Source organism: Lepidochelys kempii, unplaced genomic scaffold (assembly GCF_965140285.1).
Source record: "Lepidochelys kempii isolate rLepKem1 unplaced genomic scaffold, rLepKem1.hap1 scaffold_83, whole genome shotgun sequence".
Taxonomy (NCBI): Eukaryota; Metazoa; Chordata; order Testudines; family Cheloniidae; genus Lepidochelys; species Lepidochelys kempii.
Genome location: NW_027621939.1, coordinates 417,501 through 427,500, shown reverse-complemented (window position 1 = coordinate 427,500; position 10,000 = coordinate 417,501).

The window sequence follows — 10,000 nt, the reverse complement described above, 5'->3', positions numbered from 1 at the left end:
GGGGGCAGGAACCGGGTTGACCTGGTGGCCGGAGGAGAATTAAGTCCGGGGCCGCGGGGCAGGGGCACCCGGACGCAGCGGGGTCCGCCCGGCCACAGCCCGCGGGGGCAGGAACCGGGTTGACCTGGTGGCCGGAGGAGAATTAAGCCCGGGGCCCCGGGGCAGGGGCACCCGGACGGAGCGGGGTCCGCCCGGCCACAGCCCGCGGGGGCAGGAACCGGGTTGACCTGGTGGCCGGAGGAGAATTAAGCCCGGGGCCCCGGGGCAGGGGCACCCGGACGGAGCGGGGTCCGCCCGGCCCCAGCCCGCGGGGGCAGGAACCGGGTTGACCTGGTGGCCGGAGGAGAATTAAGCCCGGGGCCCCGGGGCAGGGGCACCCGGACGGAGCGGGGTCCGCCCGGCCCCAGCCCGCGGGGGCAGGAACCGGGTTGACCTGGTGGCCGGAGGAGTATTAAGCCCGGGGCAGGGGCACCCGGACGGAGCGGGGTCCGCCCGGCCACAGCCCGCGGGGGCAGGAACCGGGTTGACCTGGTGGCCGGAGGAGTATTAAGCCCGGGGCAGGGGCACCCGGACGGAGCGGGGTCCGCCCGGCCCCAGCCCGCGGGGGCAGGAACCGGGTTGACCTGGTGGCCGGAGGAGAATTAAGCCCGGGGCCCCGGGGCAGGGGCACCCGGACGGAGCGGGGTCCGCCCGGCCCCAGCCCGCGGGGGCAGGAACCGGGTTGACCTGGTGGCCGGAGGAGAATTAAGCCCGGGGCCCCGGGGCAGGGGCACCCGGACGGAGCGGGGTCCGCCCGGCCCCAGCCCGCGGGGGTAGGAACCGGGTTGACCTGGTGGCCGGAGGAGAATTAAGCCCGGGGCCCCGGGGCAGGGGCACCCGGACGGAGCGGGGTCCGCCCGGCCCCAGCCCGCGGGGGCAGGAACCGGGTTGACCTGGTGGCCGGAGGAGAATTAAGCCCGGGGCCCCGGGGCAGGGGCACCCGGACGGAGCGGGGTCCGCCCGGCCCCAGCCCGCGGGGGCAGGAACCGGGTTGACCTGGTGGCCGGAGGAGAATTAAGCCCGGGGCCCCGGGGCAGGGGCACACGGACGGAGCGGGGTCCGCCCGGCCCCAGCCCGCGGGGGCAGGAACCGGGTTGACCTGGTGGCCGGAGGAGTATTAAGCCCGGGGCCCCGGGGCAGGGGCACCCGGACGGAGCGGGGTCCGCCCGGCCCCAGCCCGCGGGGGCAGGAACCGGGTTGACCTGGTGGCCGGAGGAGAATTAAGTCCGGGGCCGCGGGGCAGGGGCACCCGGACGCAGCGGGGTCCGCCCGGCCACAGCCCGCGGGGGCAGGAACCGGGTTGACCTGGTGGCCGGAGGAGAATTAAGCCCGGGGCCCCGGGGCAGGGGCACCCGGACGGAGCGGGGTCCGCCCGGCCACAGCCCGCGGGGGCAGGAACCGGGTTGACCTGGTGGCCGGAGGAGAATTAAGCCCGGGGCCCCGGGGCAGGGGCACCCGGACGGAGCGGGGTCCGCCCGGCCCCAGCCCGCGGGGGCAGGAACCGGGTTGACCTGGTGGCCGGAGGAGAATTAAGCCCGGGGCCCCGGAGCAGGGGCACCCGGACGCAGCGGGGTCCGCCCGGCCACAGCCCGCGGGGGCAGGAACCGGGTTGACCTGGTGGCCAAAAAGCAAACCGGCCACCAGGTAAACCCGTTCAAAGTATAGGGTTGACCTGGTGGCCGAACAGCAAACCGGCCACCAGGTAAACCCGTTCAAAGTATAGGGTTGACCTGGTGGCCGAAAAGCAAACCGGCCACCAGGTAAACCCGTTCAAAGTACAGGGTTGACCTGGTGGCCGAAAAACAAACCGGCCACCAGGTCAACCCGTTCAAAGTATAGGGTTGACCTGGTGGCCGAAAAGCAAACCGGCCACCAGGTAAACCCCTTTCAAAGTATAGGGTTGACCTGGTGGCCGAAAAGCAAAGCGGCCACCAGGTAAACCCGTTCAAAGTATAGGGTTGACCTGGTGGCCGAAAAGCAAAGCGGCCACCAGGTCAACCCGTTCAAAGTATAGGGTTGACCTGGTGGCCGAAAAGCAAACCGGCCACCAGGTCAACCCATTGAAAGTATAGGGTTGACCTGGTGGCCGGACGGGAAGGAAGCCCCGAGCCCCGGGGCAGGGGGACCCGGGTGGAGTGGGGTCCGTCCGGCTCCAGGCCGCGGGGGAGGCTCCGGGTTGACCTGGTGTCCGGACGGGAACGAAGCCCCGACCCCGTGGCAGGGGGACCCGCACGGAGAAGGCGTCCGACCGGCCCCAGCTCGCGCTGCAGGCTCCGGGTTGACCTGGTGACTCCCCTGCCTCGGGTGGCCCCGATCCTTTTTTTTCCGTTTTTTTTTTTTTTCCGTTTTTTGGCCGGAGAGTGGTCGGGATGGCCCCCCGGCACCCCTTTTGTGGTCGTTGAAAATTTTGTTTCAGACTTCCAGGGGCCCGATCCCTGACCGAGGCGTTTCAGGCTGGCCTGGCGGACTTCTCTGCACAGGCTCCGGATTGACCCGGTGACTCCCCTGCCTCGGGTGGGCCCGATCCTTTTTTCCGCTTTTTTTTTTTTTTTTTTTTTGGGGTCCGGAGAGTGGTCTGGATGCCCCCCCAGAACCCCTTTTGCGGTCGTTGAAATTTTTTTTTTCAGACTTCCAGGGTCCCGATCCCTGACCACGGCGTCGCAGGCTAGCCTGGGAGACTTGTCTGGCGAGGGCAGGCACAGGGTTGACAAGGTGTCCGGACGGGAAGGAAGCCCCGAGCCCCGGGGCACGGGTACCCGGCCTGAGCGGGGTCCGTCCGGCCCCAGCCCGCGGGGGAGGCTCCGGGTTGACCTGGTGTCCGGACGGGAAGGAAGCCCCGAGCCCGGGGCAAGGGGACCCGGGCGGAGCGGGGTCTGTCCGGCTCCAGCCCGCGGGGGAGGCTCCGGGTTGACCTGGTGTCCGGACGGGAAGGAAGCCCCGATCCCGGGGCAAGGGGACCCGGACGGAGCGGTATCCGCCGAGCCCCAGCCCGCGGGGGCAGGAACCGGGTTGACCTGGTGGCCGAAAAGCAAACCGGCCACCAGGTCAACCCGTTCAAAGTATAGGGTTGACCTGGTGGCCGAAAAGCAAACCGGCCACCAGGTCAACCCATTGAAAGTATAGGGTTGACCTGGTGGCCGAAAAACAAACCGGCCACCAGGTCAACCCGTTCAAAGTATAGGGTTGACCTGGTGGCCGAAAAGCAAACCGGCCACCAGGTCAACCCATTGAAAGTATAGGGTTGACCTGGTGGCCGGACGGGAAGGAAGCCCCGAGCCCCGGGGCAGGGGGACCCGGGTGGAGTGGGGTCCGTCCGGCTCCAGCCCGCGGGGGAGGCTCCGGGTTGACCTGGTGTCCGGACGGGAACGAAGCCCCGACCCCGTGGCAGGGGGACCCGCACGGAGAAGGCGTCCGACCGGCCCCAGCTCGCGCTGCAGGCTCCGGGTTGACCTGGTGACTCCCCTGCCTCGGGTGGCCCCGATCCTTTTTTTCCGTTTTTTTTTTTTTCCGTTTTTTGGCCGGAGAGTGGTCGGGATGCCCCCCCGGCACCCCTTTTGTGGTCGTTGAAAATTTTGTTTCAGACTTCCAGGGGCCCGATCCCTGACCGGGGCGTTTCAGGCTGGCCTGGCGGACTTCTCTGCACAGGCTCCGGATTGACCCGGTGACTCCCCTGCCTCGGGTGGGCCCGATCCTTTTTTCCGTTTTTTTTTTTTTGGGTCCGGAGAGTGGTCTGGATGCCCCCCCAGAACCCCTTTTGGGGTCGGTGAAAAATTTTTTTCAGACTTCCAGGGTCCCGATCCCTGACCACGGCGCCGCAGGCTGGTCTGGGGGACTTATCTGGCGAGGGCAGGCACAGAGTTGACATGGTGTCCGGACGGGAAGGAAGCCCCGAGCCCCGGGGCACGGGTACCCGGCCTGAGCGGGGTCCGTCCGGCCCCAGCCCGCGGTGCAGGCTCCGGGTTGACCTGGTGTCCGGAAGCCCCGAGCCCCAGGGCAGGGGTACCCGGGCTGATCGGGGTCCGTCCGGCCCCAGCCCTCGGTGCAGGCTCCGGGTTGACCTGGTGACTCCCCTGCCTCGCGTGGCCCCGATCCTTTTTTCCGGTTTTTTTTTCCTTTTTTGGCCGGAGAGTGGTCGCGATGCCTCCCCCCCGCCACCCCGTTTTGGGTCGGTGGGAAAAAAATCAGACTTCCAGGGACCCGATCCCTGGCCGCGGCGTTTCAGGCTGGCCTGGCGGACTTCTCTGCACAGGCTCCGGGTTGAACCAGTGACTCCCCTGCCTCGGGTGGGCCCGATCCTTTTTTCCGTTTTTTTTTTTTATTTATTTTTTGGCCGGAGAGTGGTAGGGATGCCTTCCCCGTCACCCCGTTTGGGGTCGGTGAAAAAAAAATTCAGACTTCCAGGGGCCCGATCCCTGGCCGCGGCGTTTCAGGCTGCCCTGGCGGACTTCTCTGCACAGGCTCCGGGTTGAACCAGTGACTCCCCTGCCTCGGGTGGGCCCGATCCTTTTTTCCGTTTTTTTTTTTTTTTTTTTTGGGGGTCCGGAGAGTGGTCTGGATGTCCCTCAGATCCCCTTTTGGGGTCGATGAAAATTTTTTAAAAAGACTTCCAGGGTCCCGATCCCTGACCACGGCATCGCAGAGTGGCCTGGGGGGCTTGTCCGGCGGGGGGCAGGCTGCGGCTTGACATGGTGTCCGGACGGAAAGGAAGCCCCGAGCCCGCGGCAGGGGGACCCGGGCGGAGCGGGGTCCGTCCGGCCCCAGCCCGCGGGGGGCAGGCTCCGGGTTGACCTGGTGTCCGGAAGCCCCGAGCCCCGGGGCAGGGGTACCCGGGCTGATCGGGGTCCGTCCGGCCCCAGCCCGCGGTGCAGGCTCCGGGTTGACCTGGTGTCCGGAAGCCCCGAGCCCCAGGGCAGGGGTACACGGGCTGATCGGGGTCCGTCCGGCCCCAGCCCGCGGTGCAGGCTCCGGGTTGACCTGGTGACTCCCCTGCCTCGGGTGGCCCCGATCCTTTTTTCCGTTTTTTTTTTTTTCATTTTTTGGCCGGAGAGTGGTAGGGATGTCTTCCCCCGCCACCCCGTTTGGGGTCGTTGAAAAAAAATTTCAGACTTCCAGGGCCCCGATCCCTGGCGGGGCGTTTCAGGCTGGCCGGCGGGACCTCTCGGGCACAGGCGCCGGGTTGACCCGCTGACTCCCCTGCCTCGGGTGGCCCCGATCCTTTTTCCCGTTTTTTTTTTTTTTCATTTTTTGGCCGGAGAGTGGTAGGGATGCCTTCCCCCGCCACCCCGTTTGGGGTCGGTGAAAAAAAATTTCAGACTTCCAGGGCCCCGATCCCTGGCGGGGCGTTTCAGGCTGGCCGGCGGGACCTCTCGGGCACAGGCGCCGGGTTGACCCGGTGACTCCCCTGCCTCGGGTGGCCCCGATCCTTTTTTCCGTTTTTTTTTTTTTTTCATTTTTTGGCCGGAGAGTGGTAGGGATGCCTTCCCCCGCCACCCCGTATGGGGTCGGTGAAAAAAAATTTCAGACTTCCAGGGCCCCGATCCCTGGCGGGGCGTTTCAGGCTGGCCGGCGGGACCTCTCGGGCACAGGCGCCGGGTTGACCCGGTGACTCCCCTGCCTCGGGTGGCCCCGATCCTTTTTTCCGTTTTTTTTTTTTTGGGTCCGGAGAGTGGTCTGGATGCCCCTCAGATCGCCTTTTGGGGTCGCTGAAAATTTTTAAAAAAGACTTCCAGGGTCCCGATCCGTGACCACGGCGTCGCAGGGTGGCCTGGGGGGCTTGTCCGGCGGGGGGCAGGCTCCGGCTTGACATGGTGTCCGGACGGGAAGGAAGCCCCGAGCCCGCGGCAGGGGGACCCGGGCGGAGCGGGGTCCGTCCGGCCCCAGCCCGCGGGGGGAAGGCTCCGGGTTGACCTGGTGTCCGGAAGCCCCGAGCCCCGGGGCAGGGGTACCCGGGCTGATCGGGGTCCGTCCGGCCCCAGCCCGCGGTGCAGGCTCCGGGTTGACCTGGTGTCCGGAAGCCCCGAGCCCCAGGGCAGGGGTACCCGGGCTGATCGGGGTCCGTCCGGCCCCAGCCCGCGGTGCAGGCTCCGGGTTGACCTGGTGTCCGGAAGCCCCGAGCCCCAGGGCAGGGGTACCCGGGCTGATCGCTGTCCGTCCGGCCCCAGCCCGCGGTGCAGGCTCCGGGTTGACCTGGTGACTCCCCTGCCTCGGGTGGCCCCGATCCTTTTTTCCGTTTTTTTTTTTTTTTCATTTTTTGGCCGGAGAGTGGTAGGGATGCCTTCCCCCGCCACCCCGTTTGGGGTCGGTGAAAAAAAATTTCAGACTTCCAGGGCCCCGATCCCTGGCGGGGCGTTTCAGGCTGGCCGGCGGGACCTCTCGGGCACAGGCGCCGGGTTGACCCGGTGACTCCCCTGCCTCGGGTGGCCCCGATTCTTTTTTCCGTTTTTTTTTTTTTTTTCATTTTTTGGCCGGAGAGTGGTAGGGATGCCTTCCCCCGCCACCCCGTATGGGGTCGGTGAAAAAAAATTTCAGACTTCCAGGGCCCCGATCCCTGGCGGGGCGTTTCAGGCTGGCCGGCGGGACCTCTCGGGCACAGGCGCCGGGTTGACCCGGTGACTCCCCTGCCTCGGGTGGCCCCGATCCTTTTTTCCGTTTTTTTTTTTTTTTCATTTTTTGGCCGGAGAGTGGTAGGGATGCCTTCCCCCGCCACCCCGTTTGGGGTCGGTGAAAAAAAATTTCAGACTTCCAGGGCCCCGATCCCTGGCGGGGCGTTTCAGGCTGGCCGGCGGGACCTCTCGGGCACAGGCGCCGGGTTGACCCGGTGACTCACCTGCCTCGGGTGGCCCCGATCCTTTTTTCCGTTTTTTTTTTTTTTTCATTTTTTGGCCGGAGAGTGGTAGGGATGCCTTCCCCCGCCACCCCGTTTGGGGTCGGTGAAAAAAAATTTCAGACTTCCAGGGCCCCGATCCCTGGCGGGGCGTTTCAGGCTGGCCGGCGGGACCTCTCGGGCACAGGCGCCGGGTTGACCCGGTGACTCCCCCTGCCTCGGGTGGCCCCGATCCTTTTTTCCGTTTTTTTTTTTTTTTCATTTTTTGGCCGGAGAGTGGTAGGGATGCCTTCCCCCGCCACCCCGTTTGGGGTCGGTGAAAAAAAATTTCAGACTTCCAGGGCCCCGATCCCTGGCGGGGCGTTTCAGGCTGGCCGGCGGGACCTCTCGGGCACAGGCGCCGGGTTGACCCGGTGACTCCCCTGCCTCGGGTGGCCCCGATCCTTTTTTCCGTTTTTTTTTTTTTTTCATTTTTTGGCCGGAGAGTGGTAGGGATGCCTTCCCCCGCCACCCCGTTTGGGGTCGGTGAAAAAAAATTTCAGACTTCCAGGGCCCCGATCCCTGGCGGGGCGTTTCAGGCTGGCCGGCGGGACCTCTCGGGCACAGGCGCCGGGTTGACCCGGTGACTCCCCTGCCTCGGGTGGCCCCGATCCTTTTTTCCGTTTTTTTTTTTTTTGGGTCCGGAGAGTGTTCTGGATGCCCCTCAGATCGCCTTTTGGGGTCGCTGAAAATTTTTAAAAAAGACTTCCAGGGTCCCGATCCGTGACCACGGCGTCGCAGGGTGGCCTGGGGGGCTTGTCCGGCGGGGGGCAGGCTGCGGCTTGACATGGTGTCCGGACGGGAAGGAAGCCCCGAGCCCGCGGCAGGGGGACCCGGGCGGAGCGGGGTCCGTCCGGCCCCAGCCCGCGGGGGGCAGGCTCCGGGTTGACCTGGTGTCCGGAAGCCCCGAGCCCCGGGGCAGGGGTACCCGGGCTGATCGGGGTCCGTCCGGCTCCAGCCCGCGGTGCAGGCTCCGGGTTGACCTGGTGTCCGGAAGCCCCGAGCCCCAGGGCAGGGGTACCCGGGCTGATCGGGGTCCGTCCGGCCCCAGCCCGCGGTGCAGGCTCCGGGTTGACCTGGTGTCCGGAAGCCCCGAGCCCCAGGGCAGGGGTACCCGGGCTGATCGGGGTCCGTCCGGCCCCAGCCCGCGGTGCAGGCTCCGGGTTGACCTGGTGACTCCCCTGCCTCGGGTGGCCCCGATCCTTTTTTCCGTTTTTTTTTTTTTTCATTTTTTGGCCGGAGAGTGGTAGGGATGCCTTCCCCCGCCACCCCGTTTGGGGTCGGTGAAAAAAAATTTCAGACTTCCAGGGCCCCGATCCCTGGCGGGGCGTTTCAGGCTGGCCGGCGGGACCTCTCGGGCACAGGCGCCGGGTTGACCCGGTGACTCCCCTGCCTCGGGTGGGCCCGATCCTTTTTTCCGAGGTTTTTTTCCTTTTCGGCCGGAGAGTGCTCTGGATGCCCCCCCAGCACCCCTTTGGCGGTCGGTGAAATTTTTTTTTTTAGACCTCCAGGGGCCCGATCCCTGGCCGCGGCGTCGCAGGCTGGCCTGGAGGAGCTCTCCTGCGGGTACAGGGTCCGGGTTGACCCGGTGACTCCCCTGCCTCGGGTGGGCCCGATCCTTTTTTCCGTTTTTTTTTTTTTTTTTCCCGGAGAGTGGTCTGGGTGTCCCCCCAGCACCCCTTTGGGGGTCGGTGAAAATTTTTTTTTCCGACTTCCAGGGGCCCGATCCACGGCCGCGGCGTCGCAGGCTGGCCTGGTGGCCTTCTCTCGCTCCGGCCGCGGATGGCGAGACGCTCGGCCACCAGGTCAACCCGGAGGAAAAACGGCTGAAAAAAAATCGCTAAGTCCCTGCTCGGCCACCAGGTCAACCCGGAGGAAAAACGGCTGAAAAAAATTTTCTAAGTCCCTGCTCGGCCACCAGGTCAACCCGGAGGAAAAACGGCTGAAAAAAAATCGCTAAGTCCCTGCTCGGCCACCAGGTCAACCCGGAGGAAAAACGGCTGAAAAAAATTTTCTAAGTCCCTGCTCGGCCACCAGGTCAACCCGGAGGAAAAACGGCTGAAAAAAATTACTAAGTCCCTGCTCGGCCACCAGGTCAACCCGGAGGAAAAAACGGCTGAAAAAATTTCTAAGTCCCTGCTCGGCCACCAGGTCAACCCCAGGAAAAGGCTGAAAAAATGGCTAAGTCCCTGCTCGGCCACCAGGTCAACCCCAGGAAAAGGCTGAAAAAATGGCTAAGTCCCTGCTCGGCCACCAGGTCAACCCCAGGAAAAGGCTGAAAAAATGGCTAAGTCCCTGCTCGGCCACCAGGTCAACCCCAGAAAAAGGCTGAAAAAATTTCTAAGTCCCTGCTCGGCCACCAGGTCAACCCCATTGAAAGTAACGGGTTGACCTGGTGGCCGGCAGTCTCACGGAAGTCCGGATGGGGTCGCCAAAACTCCCTTCGGCCGACCGAGGGAACCACGAGGTCGGATTGATTTTCAGATTGGTCCCGCTAAAATGGCGGTTGGATTTTTCACATAGTTCATTCCGACGGGTGCGCGGAGATTTCTGAGGACAGGTTTTTCAGAACCTCTGAGAACCAGAGATGAGCCCGGGGGACCAATCTGAGTGTTGTACCCGATCTTGCGAGGGGGGAATGGGGCACGTTGGCAGGTGGGGCGGCCCTCGGCCCTCCGTGCCCCCCCCTTTTCCGGCTCTTCTCCTCCGGGGACCCCGTCGTCCCCTCGCACCCCCGGCGCAGGCCCGGTGGCCGGGATGCGAACTCCGACTGTCGGCGCCCCCCGGAGGGAGGGGGGGCCCGCTCCCCGCTTGCCTTCCGATCGATGTGGCGCTCACCTTCGCGACGGGAAGGGCCCTTCGCGGGCCGGAGCCCTGGCGGCAGGGGGCCTCCGGCGTTCAGGCGGATTTGGGTCCCGCTTCCCCTTTGCGTTCCCCGACCCCGGGGCCGATTGGGACTTGCCTCCTTGGGGAGAGAGTGGGGGGGGGGGCGGGCGCGTGCCCGGCGCCCCCCCCCCCGTGCCGTGGGTGTTGCCGGCCGGCTGAGATCTCCGCCGCGCGAGGTCGAGCGGCTCCGGCAGCCCACCCAGGGGTCCGAAA